This window comes from Cynocephalus volans, chromosome 3 (assembly GCF_027409185.1).
Source record: "Cynocephalus volans isolate mCynVol1 chromosome 3, mCynVol1.pri, whole genome shotgun sequence".
In the NCBI taxonomy this organism is placed as follows: Eukaryota; Metazoa; Chordata; class Mammalia; order Dermoptera; family Cynocephalidae; genus Cynocephalus; species Cynocephalus volans.
In genome coordinates, this window is record NC_084462.1 from 74,424,666 (window position 1) to 74,443,090 (window position 18,425).

Sequence of the window (18,425 nt, forward strand, 5' to 3'; positions counted from 1 at the left end):
ACAGGAAGTTCCCCTGTGTTAGAATCAAAGGACAAAAAATTAGTTCTGGGCCAGGCATACCACCAGCACCTTGGGGCCTGCCTGGGAACTGGTAGCTTGGATCTGGGGACCAGACCCCACTCCCACTTCCAGGCAAACTGCACCAGTGCGTTGGGGCCAGCCTCGGGACCTGAAGCATGGAGAAGAGGACTGGACATCCCTCCCACAACCAGGCACACCATGCCAGCACCTTTGGGCTTGCTCAGGGACCTGAGGCAAGGAGAAGGGGAACAGATCTCTCTTCCACAACCAGGCACATTGAACTAGCGCCTTGGGGCCTGCCCAGGGACCCAGGACATGGAGAAGGGGACCAGACCTCTCTCCCACAATCAGGCACATTGAACCAGCGCCTTGGGACCCACCCAGGGATCCGGGGTATGGAGTTGGGGACTGGACCTCTCTCCCACAACCAGGCACACCAACTCAGTGCCTCATGGCCTGCCCTCGGTCATGGGGCATGGAGAAGGGGACTGGACCACCCTCCCACAACCAGGCACACCATGCCAGCACCTTGGGGCCTGCCTGGGGACCTGAGGCAAGGAGAAGGCGAATGGACCTCTCTCCCACAACCAGGCACACTGAGCCAGCGCTTCAGGGCCCACCTGGGGACCTGAGGCATGGAGAAGGGGACTGGACCCCTCTTCCACAACCAGGCACACTGAGCCAGCACCTTGGGGCCCATCCAGGAACCCAGGGTATGGAGTCAGGGACTGGACCACCCTCCCACAACCAGGCACAACATGCCAACACTTCGGAGCCCACCTGGGGACCCGAGGCATGGAGAAGGGGACTGGACTTCTCTCCCACAATCAGGCACAACAAGCCAGTGCCTTGGGGTCCACCCAAGGTCCCGGGGCATGGATCAGGGGACTGGACCACCCTCCGACAACCAGGCATACCACGCCAGCACCTTGGGGCCTGCCCGGGGACCCAAGGCAAAGAGAAGGGGAATGGACCTCTCTCCCACAACCAGCACACTGTGCCTGTACCTCGGGGCCCACTCAGGGACCCGGGACATGGAGAAGGGGACTGGACCCCTTTCCCACAACCAGGCACATGACGCCAGTGCCTTGGGCTCTGCCCAGGGACCAGAGGCATGGAGAAGGGGACCAAACACACTCCACAACCAGGCATACCGCCAGTGCCAAGGAGCATGCCAAAAACAGCACCCCCACGTGGGTGGCCCACCACAGCCACCACAATAACCATAGCTGCTGCAAAAGCGGCTAGACACCACAGCCACCATGCAGATGGTCCACCAGCCACTGGAGTGCATTCACACAGGAAGAGTCACCAGCAGAGACAAAGAAGAGGATGTCTCTTTCCACAAAACCCATTTCAGAGTGACAGAAGAAGCATCTGCTCTATGATAATATTGAGGAACCTGATCACATCTCTCAGCATTGGACAGATCATCTAGGCAACAAGTTAACATAGTAACCGTTATTCTTTCAGAGAGAGAGAAAAAATCTAGGTAATTAGAGGGGGGAGGGGGAGGGAAGGGGGGAAGGGGTGAGGTTGGACAAGGGGCATAAAGAATAATTACGATTTGTAACAATATATATGCTAGTAATACTGATTTAATCAACATATCTCAATGTTCAATCCCCAAAATATGTATAATCGATTTTGATTCAATAAATAAAATAATATAAAAATAAAAATAAGGGGATGGGCAGTTCTCTGAACACCCCTGCACCCTCTCACCTTTTGCTAAGTTTGGGTCTTTGGAGAGTGTTTCTTTGCTCCTGGGTTTTAGTGGAAATCCACCTTCTGGTCTTTGCTCTGCTTCACCTGGGGAGAGGTCACTAAGGAGGGAATGAGAGTAAGAAAAGGGAAAGTTAGGGCTGGCCCATTCCTTAGCGTGCGTGCGGTGTTATGAACACCAAGGTCAAGGGTTTAGTGTCACCTCTCCCAGGGTGATGGAGACACAAAGGATTACTCAAAGCACATTTCTTCTGAGCAGTGAGAGGCCCCAAAGGGGTTAATTTCCAGGAACCCTCAAGAGAGAGGCATTCCTCGGGGAAAAAACCCCTAGTTCCCAGAACTAGGGTTTTCGCTCAGTATATATTCTCCAGGCCAGAAAGTTACAGAAAAGGGCCATAGGTGGTTACAAAAAGAACAGTAAGATAATTGTCATGGCAACAATTACTAGGTTTAGGTGCACCAAGGACATCTGTCCTTAGAGCCAGCAATTTTGCTGTGTTACAATTCTTTATCTACAACAGAGACTTTAGCCCAGGGAAAATTTTCTAGGTGTTATAGAAGTTCTTTGGTGAAATGAGATCTTTTCTAGTTAATATCAAACTTTATCTCTGGTTGCAGGTACTTTGTTTTTTCATTCAGTTCTGTGTTGGATTATTTGCTGTTCCTACCACTTAAACTCTGCAGTGGAACTAGTTTGTTGTCCTTTGCTTACTTCTAAAGTGGGGGAACTTCCTGTGGGGACCAATACTTGAGCTCTGTGGTTGAGCTAAATTGCTGCTTTGCTGTTGATTCCCTGGGGAAGGCTTTTTGTGCAGCTCAGGTTTCAATGGTTGACTTTATAGGTACTTCTGGTTCTAGCGAAATCCAGTGCACCTGGGTTGTGTAGAAACTGGTCTGGGCCTGAGTCTTTTCATCAAACTGCATCCTGTGCAATTTTATATTCCTGACCAGTCTCCTCTGAGTGGTCCTACATTGATTGAGGGGCAGAGCAGCTGTCCTTGCTGTGCCCCAGTGTTCCCCTGGTGGGCTGGTCTCCCCCACCACCCATGCTCCAAATACTTCCCCATGGGACGGGCATGCTCCGGTCCCTTGCAATGACTCACCAGCCTCTGAGTGGCTCCTTTTTTTCAGTTGTTGTGGCTCCTTGCTCCTATGTGGGTCCACGGGAACCCTGTTAGTGGTTTTGTTGGCCTGGGAGCTGCCAAGGCCGTCTTCTCCCCTGCCGCCTCCAAGCAACTTCATCTAAAAGTCACAGCTCCGGCTTTTGCCGGCTCCTGCTCCATGCACTCAGCAGCTCCAGCCTGGAAGCAGCCGGGGCTCAAAACAGAGCATTTTTTTCTTTCTCTCATCATTGCTTCTCCCACCTTCATGAACTCTGTAGGTCGCTCCTCCTCGTCCCCTGAGCTCTAGCAGCCCCAGCTTGGCTGTTGTTGCATTTTTATAGTTGTAAATTGGTTGATTTGTGGGAGAGAGTGATGCTGGGGACTGTCTATTCTGCCATCTTGACTGGAAGTCTGGCCAATACTGATAACTTTCACAAGTGCCTGTTCAAGTCTTTTGCATATTTAAAAAAATTATTGTTTGTTTTCTTACTGTTGAGTTTTAAGAGTTAATAGTATTCTGGTATTAAAAGTCTTTTATTGCTCGCTCAATTATATTATCTATGACAAAAAGTACATACATAGATCAAAACTAAATTTGTTTCTTATTTCCTGTGACAATAAGTCTCTATGTATTAGAAGCATTTTTTCTAGATTGAGTCATCAGTACTATTATAAGTAGTATATAATGATAAAAACATATATAACAAACTTTGATAATTATTAAACATAAAAAATAAAATTTTACTGGAAGTGAAAAATCTTGATGAGATGTATATACCTATGAATAAATATTATCTATTGTCACAATGAAACAGGATTTAGCATCTTTTCCATTTCTGTTCATTTTTGCAGATGTAAGTTGTAAGAATCCATGTTCCGGGGCCAGCCCATGGTTCACTAGGGAGACTGTAGTGCTGGTAACACCAAGGCCACGGGTTCAGATCCCATATAGGGATGGCCGGTTAGCTCACTTGGGAGAGCGTGGTGCTGACAACACCAAGCCAAGGGTTAAGATCCCCTTACCTGTCATCTTTAAAAAATAAATAAATAAATCCATGTTCCTACAAATGTGTATATGGAAATGGAAAGAATAATAACAATTCCTTGCTGAGTTTTATGCTACACAATATTCAACTGAATTAGATCCTTTTCCATTTTGTTAAAAGCAAGAAATTAGAATACACTTGACTTGCAAAAAAATTTGTTTACTATTTAGTAGAGCCTTTTACTTTAGCATCAATATTTTGCATTGTCTCTCTGGAGCACTTACAAGGAGTTTTACAGCTTGAGGCAATGTTCCACAGTATGATTTGTGTTGGGTGGGAGGCCAGTTGTTCTTCTGAGAAGTGGGAGAAAGGGGAGATGGGACAGGAATTCCCACAAGGATTCGTTTTAATGATGCATCCATAGAGACTGGGCAATATGGATCCCTTAAAATAGTCTTTGAGTAATTGTTGTACAGCTAAAGTCCACAGTATTAAAATAAGACTTCACTAAAGTCCTGAAGGTAATAAAAATAAATAAATATAAGGAGTAAATAAAACACAGGACTTCTGGCATGACAGCTTGAGATGCTCCAAGGACCTGCTCCCCATCAAAACTGATGAAAATTGGGCTGGCCAGTTAGCTCAGTTGGTTACAGCATGGTGTTAAACACCAAGGTCAAGGGTTCGTTCGGATTCCATAATAGCCACCCGCCACAAACAAACACACAAAAAACCCCAAAACTAAAACCCACCATTTATAGGCTCTGGAAAGAGTCCTAAGGACATACAGCAAATGAAAAAACATTTACTCAAGAATATACTAAAAGTTGATAACAACAGCAGGAGTCTGTAGTATTTGAAGTAGACATGGTCCCTCCTTCTGCTCTCCCAACTCAGTGAGACAGAAACTCCACTCCAGATGGTACAGCAAAGAACACAGGGCTCCCCTTCCCCCAGCACCTGGGAGAGGCAAGGGATCTTCTCATCTTGCCCCCAGCTACTTGTTGCTGAGTCTAAGTTCTGGGCCAATGTGGTTGAGAGGTGGGGGCTCCCTTCTGCCCAGCTCCCACTCTTGGAAAAGAGGCTGTACCTTGAACATGGCATGCTAAAAACACTGGGGCCCCAATCATCCCTGCCCTGGCTGGTAAGGTGGGGGTTCTATGCCAGCAGAGGCAAGTCAAGAGGACCTTAGGCTGCTGACCTCCTTCTACAATAACACAGCTCACAGAGCACGGGTATCACTCAGAAGATAACCATAGTCCCCAACACCAGCTCCAGAGCCCTGACTCAGAGATTTTACCTTAGGGGAGAAGCCTAATCATTTCCCAAAGGAACTGCATTTGCAATAGAGCATGGAGAAGCCTCTCCAAAATAGTGGAGATTGCGGTCAAGGACAGTTGGGAGAAGTCTGGTAGATTCATTCGTCATACAGGCTAAACTGTAAGCTGGCTAGTTTGCCCAAGAAAGGGACAGCTGGGAGGAGCCCACCTAACATGAGAACAAATCTCAAACAGTGAAACTGCTTAAATAGTCGGGAACTATTCCTTCAAAGGATCCTAAACTTGATTGGTTTCATCTGTGGTTTAGTTTGTGCCTCAGGGCATTGTTGAAAACAGTAGAGCAATCAGTCAGTACTTACTGAAGTTTAACAGCTAGGTGTGGTCAGTGTCAGAGAAAATCAAAGCAAGCTATGCAGAAGCCACTGTCATCTCAAGATGACCGTGAATATACCCATCACTGTGTCCGATGAGTAACAACGTCAGAGGCCTAACTAAAACTGAAGGGGTAAAATAGATTCCACTAAAATAATTCAACCAGTCACTAAACAAGCAGATAAAAGAAACAAGTCCCAAGAAGGGGGGGGGGGGAGGTGAGCAGTAACCAGACTTGATAGAGTACATTATCTAAAATGTCTGGTCTCCAAAGAAAAAATTCTGAGACATGCAAAGAAACAGGAAGTATGACCCATACACTGGAAAAGAAGCAGGCAACAGAAACTGTTTGTGAAAGTGACCAGATGTCAGATTTAACAGACAAAGCCTTCAAAGTAGCCATTATAAACATGTTCAAGGAAGTAAAAAAAACCATGATCAAAGAAGTAAAGCATGGTATAAGGACAATGATATATCAAATAGAGAATATCAATAAAGAGATAGAAATTTTATTAAATTTATTTTTATTTTTTGCAGCTAGCCAGCATGAGGATTTGAACCTGTGACCTTGGTTGTAAGAACCCAAATGCCCCAAGGGATCACACCCTGATCCTTCTCGGCCACACCCACCCCAAGCCCCATGCGGTATGCTAAGTAGGAATTGTATTTTAAGCCAATCAGCCTTCCCTTAAAACCCTATATATATGTGTGTGTGCTGCCTAATAAACGAGCTCTCTCTGGTGGTCTCTCTGGTGGATCGTCAACTGGTGTCGACTCGTCCTTTCATTGGTGTTATAAGGTTGTGCTCTAACCAACTGCACTAACCAGCCAGCAAGAGAGTGAAATTAAAAAAAAGAAAAGAAACAAATGGAAATGCTGGATATAAAATAATTGAAATGAACAATTCACTAGAGGGATTCAACAGTAGATATGAACTGACGGAAGAAAGAATTAGCAAACTTGAAGATAGATCTGTAGACAGTATGTAGTCCAAGGAACAGAGAGACAATAAAATGAAGAAAAATTAACAGAGCCTCAGAGAAATGTGGGATACCATTAAGAACACCTGTTACTGGCAACAGGCTCAGCTTGCCCTCTTGCACTAAATAAATGACCTGAAAGCCCAAAAGTTGGTGCAAGGATTGGAAGCTTTATTCAGATAAGTGGCATCTGGGGGATGACCAGGCTAAAATCATCCTGCCTTCTGATGCCTGTTCTGGCGTTTATAAAGGGGGAGAGGTGGTGTGAGAAATGCCTTCACCCATCCAATGCCAAAGGATGGACACGAAGACACAAGGTACAGTGAAACAAGACTTTAATTATGGCCTTGCGAAGTTTGGGTGTCTGAAGGGTAGGCACATGGAAAAGGGCTGTAACAAGCAATTTGTTTCCTAGTACACAAGTCCCTCCCCCCAGTCCTCCCCTCTGGGCCTGGAATGGAAGATGCAGCCTCCAAGATCTCTGAAAAGCCTTCAAGGTCTTTTTTTTTTTTTGCTTCTCTTAATAATCCCTTTCTTCTGTACTAATCTCCTTAGTAAAACAGTTGCTGGTCTACACCATTGAATTGTTCTCCTAAAAATGCTCTCTGCTTCTCTACCACATTGGCAGACTGCAAATTTTCTAAATCTTTACACTCTTCTTCCCTTTTAATTATACGTTCTGGCTTTATATCATGCCTTTTCTGTCATAACTCAGCATAGGCTGTTGCAAGTAGCCATGCAGCTTCCTGAATGCTTTGAAGCTTAGAAATTTCTTCTGCCAAATACCATGTTTCAGCATCTTTAAGTTCCACGTGTTACCAAGACCCCCAAAGGTCTATTTGCTTGCTGCTCAATAGCCAACAATTGAGAGACAAGTGTTGGTGTAAAAAGGGTAGCCTTTAATCAGGAAGCCAGCAGCCTGGGGAAATGGTGGACTTATGTCTCAAACACCATCTCTGCCTCTCCCAGGTTTATCAATGGGTTTTACAGGGGTCTGTGGTGGAAAGTCGATTCATGGTGACCTAGTGGGACATACACATATGCTTGAGTGTTTCAGATAACCGTTAAGGAACTTTCCATGTGGGAGTTGACAAGTGTCATGCTTCTTTCTCCATGGGTTCAGTTCCTGTTATACTCAAGATCAGGCAGTAAGCTAGCAAAGAATCACCATCTGGGTTAATAATTTTTCTCTAATTATTTGTGTACAATGTGAGAGCAAGAGTCATTGTGTTCTGGCAATCAGCTATAGGCTATGTGGTTTGGGTTACAGGAGAGAACAAGTTTTTAAATTCAAAGGTTTAGCAAAATGGAGTCACTTCTGTTCAGGCTGTTACACACATTCATAAAACTTTGGGGCATGAACAGAATGCAGCCAAGTTCCTTGCCAAGGGTGATCTTTGCCCAGTTTCCAATAAGTCCCTTCTCATTTACACCTGAGACCTCATTAGAATGGTCTTTATAGTCATATTTCTGTAAGTATTCTGGTCACCACCATTTAACCAGTCTCTAAAACATTCCAAATTTTCCCTGGTTTTCTTTCTTGTCTTCTAAACTTTTACCAGCATCTAGGCTTTTTCTAGTCTGTTCCTCCAAATTCTTCCAGCCTCTCCTCAACACTGTTCCAAATCTGCTTTCACATTTTCAAGTATTTATTATAAGCAACACCCCACTTCTCTGGCACCAATTTTCTGTATTAGCCCATTTCTGCTGCTTAGAACAAAATACGTGGAATTGGGTAATTTATAAGCAAAATTTATTGCTTACAGTTTTGGAGGCAGGGAAGTTCAGAGTCCAGGGAACACACCTGGTGAAGGTCTTCCTTGTTGGTGGTGACAGTGACACAGGGTTCTCACATGGCAGGATGGCAGAGCAGAGAGAGAGAGAGACTCTCACATGCTCTCCTTTTATAGCCCTCAGAACCACGCCCCTGACCACCATCATTAATCCACTCACTATGGCATGGTCCTATGGTCCAATCACCTTTCAAGGCACCCATCTTTTAATTACCATAATAGGATTTCCCACCCTATTTACAATGTCACTGTGGGGACTAAGTATTGGGGAGACATCAATCCACAGCAATATCTCTATTCCCTTCCCCCCTTTTGGTAATATTATTGTTATACAGGTTACATTTATAAATGTTACAAGCCCAACAGCACATTGTTACAATTGTTACTTTATATAATTTTATGCCTTTTGTTTATTTTTTGGCGACTGGCCAGTACATGGATTGAACAATGGACCTTGGTGTTATAAGCACCATGCTAATTTTATGCCTTTTGAAGAAGCTAAAAGAAAGGAGAGCAAGAATATATTTTATTGCTTTTGTTATATTAGTCTTATTTATCATTTCTGGTTCTTTATTTATTGTTGTGGATTTGAGTTACCATCCAGAGACATTTCCCTAGCCCAATACGGCTTTGCTCCTGTACAACCTCTTTTTGCTGTTACTGGCAAACATATCACATTTCTATATGTTGTAGTCTCAACAATATGTGATATACATATTCATTTATACAATTTATTTTTAAATCAGTTAAGACCCATACCAGCAAACCACACAAAAGCAAATAAATAAATAAATGAGTTAAGAGAAGGAAACTAATGCACATTTATACTCTGTTATAATTACATGTTTATCATATTTACTTTCCTGGTGCTCTTTCTTTCTCTGAGTCGACTCAGACTACCATCTCAGGTCACTCGCTTTCAGCCTGATGAGGCAGGTCTCAGCTTTTCTTAATTTGAGGGTTTGCTTCATTTTTGAAAGACAGCGTTGCTGGATATATGAGGGTACTTCAAAGAGTTCATGGAAAAATAGAATTAAAATAGGGGGCTGGCCAGTTAGCTCAGTTGGTTAGAGCATGGTGCTGATAACACCAAAGTCCAGGGCTCAATCCCTGTCCTGGCCAGCCACCAATAAAAAAAAAATAATAATAATAATCTTTCCATTAACTCTTTGAAGCACCCTCATACAATTCTGGCTAGCAGAAGACTGGCCAGTAGCTCAATTGGTTATAGTGCCGCCTTATAACACTAAGGACACACATTCATATTCCTGTACCTGCCAACCACAAAAAAACCAAAAAAAATTCTGGTTGGCAGTTTTTTTCTTTGAGCATTTTGAGTGTGTTATCCCACTATCTTCTGGCTTCCATTATTTCTGCTAAGAAGTCAGTTGTTAATTTTATTTGGGTTCCTTGTAAGTGATGAGTTATTTTTCTCTCGCTGCTTTTAAGATTCCCTCCTTGTCTTTGTCTTTTGTCGTTTTTGCCATGATGTGTCTGTCTGTGGAACTCTTTGCATTTAGCATATTTGGAGTTCATTGGGTTTTCTGGAAGTATAGATTATTGTTTTTCAGTAAATTTGGGGATTCTTCAACTATTATTTCTTTAATTTTTTTTCCACTCCTTTTTCTCTTTTCTCTCCTGATATTCCCCTTACACACACATTGTGGGAAAGGAACCTTAGCCAGAGAATGGCCATCTTTGGGATAACTAAGACCAAGCAGAAAATTTCAGTTAGCTTTTAACTTTGGAACTGATAATCCTCAATTCCTTGAAGTTAGCAGAGGAATTACAAAACTGACCACATGGCTGAAACTGCCTGGGAATGAAGCCATGCACCAACAGGATCCTTCTGAAAAGTTTATTTCTGTTTATCTCCCATTACACCCTCTTATGTTGATTTACTTTAGATGTTGCACACCTAAAATTAAGAACTTAGACTAAGTTTTCTTGTTTTTCTTACCTTTCCTAGTCACTGCAAACAAAGGAATTCCAGGAGAAAGGCAAAGCACCCTAGCTAATTATTAACTCACCTTCTTGTTTTTTTTTTTTTTTTTTCCTAAAAAGATGACCGGTAAGGGGATCTTAACCCTTGACTTGGTGTTGTCAGCACCACGCTCACCCAGTGAGCAAACCGGCCATCCCTATATGGGATCCGAACCCGCAGCCTCGGCGCTCCCAGCGCCACACTCTCCCGAGTGAGCCACGGGCTCGGCCCCACCTTCTTGTTTAAAGGAAAACTGTATCCACATTAGAGGAATGAGTCAAGTATTTTTATGTTCCAGTGAAGTTTGACTGAGGTTATTGTCTCTGAGCTCTTCCTAGGAGATAAGGAATCCAACCCTGAGATAACATCAAGGGTTTAAAGCTGACCAGTCCACCAACTGCAGACTCCAGGATGCCAAAGTATCCAATCCATCATGGGACCCTGACTTCTGACTCAGATCCTCTGCTGATCCCATGACCCTCCACAGGGCTTAGGCAGCCTTTTTCTTTTTGAGGGCTTGTACTGAGCCCCCAGACAAAGGAATTCCTTGCAAGGGGGTAATAAATTTTAGGCGCCATCCAGGAAGATTGTTGCTGCTCCCCACACCAGCACCCCAGCTGCTTTAGCTGCTCCAGCCATGGCTAAATTGGCCCTAGGTGTGGCTGTACCTGCAGCTTTGGAAAATACAAACCATAAATCTAGGTGGCATCCATGTGGTGTTTGGTCTGCAGGCTCGCAGAACGCTGAGCTGTGAGGCTTGGGAGCCTCCACCCCAATTTCAAAGTATGTATGGAAAAGCCTGGGTGCCCAGGAAGAGATCTGTCACAGCGGTGGAGCCGCTGCAGGCAGCCTTCACTAGAACAGTGACAAGCAGGAGCATGAGTTACAGCAGAGAAATCCCAGCAGAGCCATGCCTAGTAGAGCCATAAGAGCAGGACTGCCATGGAAACTTCAGAATCGTGAAGCTACCAGCATGCAACGCCAGCCTGCAAGAGCTGAAGCATGGCCTCAGACCAGGAAAGCCATAGAAATGGAGCTGCCCAAGGACTTGGGGACCTAACCCCCATACCAGCACACAGAGGATATCAAACATGGAGTCAAGGTACATGATTTGCCAGCTTTGAGATGTAACACTTGCCTTAGTGGGTTTTGGACTTGCTTAGGACCTGTTACCCCTTTCTTTCTTTTTTTTTTTTTTTTTTTAAAGATGACCGGTAAGTGGATCTTAACCCTTGACTTGGTGTTGTCAGCACCACGCTCAGCCAGTGAGCGAACCGGCCATCCATATATGGGATCCGAACCTGGGGCCTTGGTGTTATCAGCACTGCACTCTCCCGAGTGAGCCACGGGCCGGCCCCCTGTTACCCCTTTCTTTTGGCCTATTTCTCCCCTTTTGAATGGGAATATTTACCCTGTGCTTGTCCCATCATTGTATCTTGGCAGTAGATAACTTGTTTTGATTTCACAGATGGGACCTTGAGACTTTAGACTTTTGAGTTGAAACAAATTAAACTTTGGGGCTATGGGGATGAAATGAATGTATTTGTATGTGAAAAGGACATGAGTTTTGGGATGCCAGAGGTGGAATGCTGTGGATGATTTCCCTCCAAAATTTAGTCCCCACTGTGACACTATAAAGAGGGTGGGAAATCTTATTTTGGTCAAAAGGTGGGGCCTTGAAGAGGTGATTGGACTGTAGGACCATGCTATAGTGAATGGATTAATAATGGCTGTCAGGGGTGTGGTTCTGAAGGCTTTAAAAGGAGAGCACATGAGAGTCTCTCTCTCTCTGCTCTGCCATCCCACCATGTGAGAACCCTGTGTCACTGTCGCCACCACAGAGAAGACCCTTACCAGATGCGTTCCTGGATTTTGGACTTCCCAGCCTCTGAAACTATAAGCAATAAATATTGTTTCTTTATATATTACCCAGTTCCAAATATTTTGTTATAAGCAACAGAAATGGACTAATACAGCTATATAGGAGTAACATTTATATAGCTCACTAGAATTAAGTTGGTATAAATCTAGAAGCTGATTCTAGATAAGTTAAGATGTATAAGCTGTAGAGCAATCAAAAGAAAATAATTTTTTTAAGTGAAAAGAATTAAAGACATTAAAGTGCTACATTAGAAAATATTTGTTTAGGGCTGAGCCCGTGGCGCACTCGGGAGAGTGCAGTGCTGGGAGCGCGGCGACGCTCCCGCCGCGGGTTCAGATCCTATATAGGACTGGCTGGTGCACTCACGGCTGAGTGCCGGTCACGAAAAAGACAAAAAAAAAAAAAGAAAAAGAAAAGAAAATATTTGTTTATTGCAAAAGAAGGCAGTAAAGGAGGAATAGACTAACATAAAAGGTATGAGACAGAAAACAAAAAGTAAAACAGTAGATATAAATTTAACTATATTAATGATAACATTATGTGAATGGATTAAATAATACATAATCAAAATGCAGAGATTGCCAGAAATTATATATATGTGTGTGTGTGCGTGTATACGTGTTTAAATAAACAAACCCCAAGATCTATCTGTATGCTGTCTACAGGAGACACAAATAGATTAAAAATAAAAGGATGGAAAAAGATAGATCCTGCAAACAGTAACCACAAGAAAGCTGGAATGACTACACTAATATCAGACAAAATAGACTTTGAAACAAAAAATGTTACTAGAGATAAAAAGGGACATATTAGAATATTTAAAGGGTAAATCTGTTAGGAAGAAACAACAATGATAAATATACATGCACCAAATAAGGGAGCACCAAAGTACATAGTGGAAAAACTGACAGAAATGAATGGAAAAATAGACAATTCAACAGTAATAGTTGGAGACTGTATTAGTTATGGTTCTCCAAAGAAACAGAACTGATAGGATATATATAGATATACAGAGAGAGATTTATTATGAGAGATTGAATCACATGATTATAGAGGGTGAAAAGTCCCATGATCTGCTGCTGCATGTTGGAAGCCCAGGAAAGTGAGTGGTTTCATTCCAATTCAAGCGCACAGGCCTGAGAACCAGGGGAGCCAATTGTGCAAGTCCTGGTTTGAGTCCAAAGATTTGAGAATCAAGAGTGCCTATGTCTGACAGCAGGAGAAGACAGACATTCCAGCTCAAGAAGAGAGACTGAGTTCACCCTTTCTCCACCTTTTTTTTCCTATTCAGGGATTGGATGATGTTCACCCACCTTGGTGAGGGAAATCTTCTTTATTCAGTAAACTGATTCAAATGCTAATCTCTTCCACAAACACTCTAATAAACACACCTGGAAATAACATTTTATCTGCTAGCTGGGCATCTTTTAGTCCAATCAAGTTGACACATAAAATTAACCATGATAGGGCTGGCTGGTTAGCTCAGTTGGTTACAGCATGGTGCTGATAACACCAAGGTCAAGTGTTTGGATCCCCATACCAGCCAGCTGCAAAAAAAAAAAACCATCACAGAGGCTGCAGTACCCCACTTTCAATAATAAACAGAACTAGACAGAAGATCGAAAAAGAAATATAAGATTTGAAAACAATATAAACCAACTAACCTAACAGACATCTATAAAACACTTGACCCAACAATAGCAGAATATACATTCTTCTTAAGTGCATATGGAATATTCTCCAAGATAGGCCATAAATAAATCTCAGTGAATTTAAAAGGATAAAAATTATACAAAATATGTTCTCTGACCACAATTAAATAAAATTAGATATCAATAACAAAGAAATTTGAAAAACTTATAAATAGGTAGAAATTAACACATTCCTAAATAACCAATGGGTCAAAAAACAAATCAAAAGGGAAATTAGAAAATACCTTGAGATAAATGAAAATAAACACACAACATACTAAAATATGGGATTTAGCTCAGTTTGTTAGAGCGTGGTGTTATAACCCCAAAGTCAAGACTGGATTCCCATACTGGCCAGCTGCCAAAAATAAAATAATATCTATGGGATGCAGCTAAGCAGTGCTTACAGAGAAATTTAAAGCTGTAAATGCTTACATTAAGAAGGAAGGAAGGGATGGCTCATTGGCTCAGTTGGTTAGAGCACTGCCTTGTAACCCCAAGGTTAAGGGTTCAAATCCCCATGCCAGCTAGCTGCCAGAAAAAGAGGAAAATCTCAAAAACAATAAACTAACTTCTTACTTTAAGACACTGGAAAAAGAGAAAACTAAACCTAAAGCAAGCAGAGGGAAGGAAATAATAAAGATTACAGAAGAACTTAATGAAATAGAGAATAGAATAATAATAGAGAAAATAAATGTTACCAGAAGCTGGTTCTTCGAAGAGGTCAACAGAACTCACGAACTTTTAGCTAGACTGACCAAGAAAAAAGAAGACGCAGGTATCTTGAATCAAAAATGAAAGAGGGCCGGCCCGTGGCTCACTCGGGAGAGTGCAGTGCTGATAACACTAAGGCCACGGGTTCGGATCCTATATAGGGATGGCCGGTTAGCTCACTGGGTGAGCGTGGTGCTGACAACACCAAGTCAAGGGTTAAGATCCCATTACCCGTCATCTTTAAAAAAAAAAGAAAAGAAAAGAAAATGAAAGAAAGGACATTACTACTTACCTTACAGAAATAGAGAGGATTATAATGGAATCCTATGAACAACTGTATGTCAATAAATGAGATGACTTAGGTGAAATAGATAACTATAAAACTGACCCAAGAAGAAATAGACAATCTGAATAGGCTTATAACAAGTGAAGAGATTGAATTAACAATCAAAAAACTACCCACAAAGAAAAGCCCAGGCTCACCTGGCTTCACTGCTAAATTCTACTGAACACTTAAAGAACTAATAACAAGCTTCACAAACTCTTCCAAAATATACAAGAGGAGTGAACACTTTCCTACTTCTTTTGTGAGGCCAGTATTACTCTGATACCAAAACCAGACAAATAAATCACAAGAAAACTACAGACCAATATCTTTATGAATATGCATGTAAAAATTCTCAATGAAATACTAGCAAACCAAATACAGAAACATATAAAAAGAATCATAAGGGCTGGCCTGTGGCTCACTTGGGAGAGTGTGGTGCTGATAACACCAAGGCCATGGGTTTGGATCCCTATATAGGGATGGCCAGTTGGCTCTCATGGGAGAGCATGATGCTGACAACACCGAGTCAAGGGTTAAAAATCCCCTTACTGGTCATCTTTAAAAAAAAAAAAAGAAAAAGAATCATCATCCACTATGACTAAGTAGGATTTATCCTAAGAATGCAAGGTTGGCTTAACTATCTGAAAATCAATGTGAAAACCATATTAATAGAATAGAAAAACAAAAAACCCCACAAGATCATCCCAATAAATGCAGAAAAAGCATTTGAAGAAATCCAATACTCTTACGTGATAAAAACACTCAAACTAGAAATAGAAGGGAACTTTCTCATCCTGACAAATGTTGTATCTAAAAAGCCACAGTTAACATCATACTCAAAAAAGATATTCATGCTGTCCTGGTAATATCAGGAACAAGAGGAGATGTCTACTGTTACTGCTTCTATTTAACATTGTACTGGAGGTTCAAGTGAGGGCAATTAGGCAAGAAAAATAAAATTTGAAAGGAAGAAGTAAAATGATCTCTAATCAGAGACAATATGATCTTGAATATAGAAAATCCTAAGGAATCCACTAAAAAACTATTAGAACTTGTAAACAACTTCAGTAAGTTTGCAGGATACAAGATGAATATACAAAAATAAATTGCACTTCTGTACACTTGGAATAAATAATCTGAAAATGAATTAAGAAAACAATTCCACTTATAACAGCATGAAAAATAATAAAATACTTATGAATAAGTTTAAACAGGAGTACAAAATGCATACTCAGAAAACTATAAAACGTTGCTGAAAAAAAATAAAAGAATATTTAAATAAACGGAAAAACATTCTATGTTCATGTGCTGGAAGACTTGATATTGTTAAGATAGCACTACTCTCCAAATTGATCTACAGATTCAACATAGTCCCTACCAGAGTCCTATTTGACTTATTGGTAGATATTGGTAAGCTGATCTAAAATCCATATTTAATTGCAAGGGACATAGAATAGCCAAAACAAGCTAGAAAAAGAACATAGTAGGACTCACTTCTTCATTTCAAAACTTACTATAAAGCAATGGTAATCAAGACAGTGTGGTACTACCATAAAGGTGGACATAAAGAGTCTAGAAATAAAACCATGTGTCTATGGTCATTATATTTCCAATAAGGGTACCAAGACAACTCAATTGGGAAGAATAGTTTTTTCAACAAATGGTGCTGGAACAACTGTATCCACATGCGAAATATTAAAGTTGGACCCTCATCTCACACCATATGCAAAAATGAACTCAAAATGGATTAAAGATCTAAATGTCAGAGCTAAAACTATGAAACTCTTAGCAGAAAACACGGGTAAATCTTCATCACCTCAGATTTGGTAATTAAGTCTTAGATATGACACCAAAATAACGAGCAACAACAACAAAAAAATAGATAAATTGAACTTCACCAAAATCAACATTTGTGCTTTAAATGACACTATAAAGGCAGTGAAAGACAACCCACAGAATGGGAGAAAATATTTGCAAATCGCATATCTGATAAGGGAACTGTACCTAGATATATAAAGAACTCTTACAACTCTATAACAAAAAGACAAATAATCCAATTTAAAAATGGGCATAGGGCTGGCCAGTTAGTTCGCTTGGTTAGACCACAGTGTTATAACACCAAGTCGAGGGTTTGAATCCCCATACTGGCCAGCGGCCAAAAAAAAAAAGGGCAAGAATCTGAATAGACTTGGATAGACATTTGTATATCAAGGAAGATATACAAATGGCCAATGAGCATATGAAAAGATGCTCAACATCATTAGTCATCAGAAAAATGCAAATCAAAACCCACACTAAGATACCACTTCACAGCCACTAGCACGGCTAGAATAAAAAAATTAGATATCTGGGCTGGCCCGTGGCTCACTTGGGAGAGTGCGGTGCTGATAACACCAAGGCCACGGGTTCGGATCCTGTATAGGAATGGCCGGTTGGCTCACTGGCTGGGTGTGGTGCTGACAACACCAAGTCAAGGGTTGAGATCCCCTTACCGGTCATCTTTAAAAAAAACAAAAAAAGATATCCTGTGTGCTTAGGCCATCACCAGGCTATGCCCCATCTCCCCCAGCCCTAAGCAACCACTAACCTACTTCCTATCTCTATAGGTTTGCCTATTCTGGACATTTTATGTAAATAGAATCATATAATATGTGGTCTTTTGTGACTTGTTCTCTCACTCAGTGTAATGTTTTCAAGGTTCATCCATGTTGTAGCAGTATCATACTTCATTCCTTTTCATGGCTGAATAATAATCCATTGCATAGATATAACACATTTTGGGCCGGCCCATGGCTCACTCAGGAGAGTGTGGTGCTGGTAACACCAAGGCCACGGGTCCGGATCCTATATAGGGATGGCCAGTTGGCTCACTATTTTTTTTTTTAAAAGATGACCGGTAAGGGGATCTCAACCCTTGGCTTGGTGTTGTCAGCACCACGCTCAGCCAGTGAGCGAACTGGCCATCCTGATATAGAATCCAAACCCGTGGCCTTGGTGTTATTAGCACCGCACTCTACCGAGTAAGCCACGGGCCAGCCCCAGGATATCTTTTTGATATGACGAAAATGTTATAAAATTGACTGTGCTGATGGTTTCTCATATCTGTGAAAATACACAAAAAACTATCAAATTGTATACTTTAAATGGATAAAGTGTACATTTGTGTATTACATCTCAATAAAGCTGTTTAAAAGAGACATAAACACAGAGAAAGGCATGGTAGTATGTAATCTGGCTTGCTCTCCAGATCTCCCAGAATCTGATGGCTGGATCCTCAGAGGCCCTTCCATGGGTATTATCACCATGATTCACATTTCATGTGTGAGAAAATATATTCAGAGAAGCAAATTTCATGTATTCATTCAACAAACGATGCTTGAGGCCAAGGAGGTATCAGGCAGTGTCTTTTGTCTAAGGGCCTACAGTAAAGAGGTGGAAGGAGAGATGGTTTCCAGGTTTGTATACAGCTGCAGCTCTGCCTTCCTGGGGCCTGAGCTTCAGCAGCCACCTTAGAGTCCCTAGGTCCCATGAAGCCTCTAGGACTTTTGGGGAACTGGGGGCCTTGT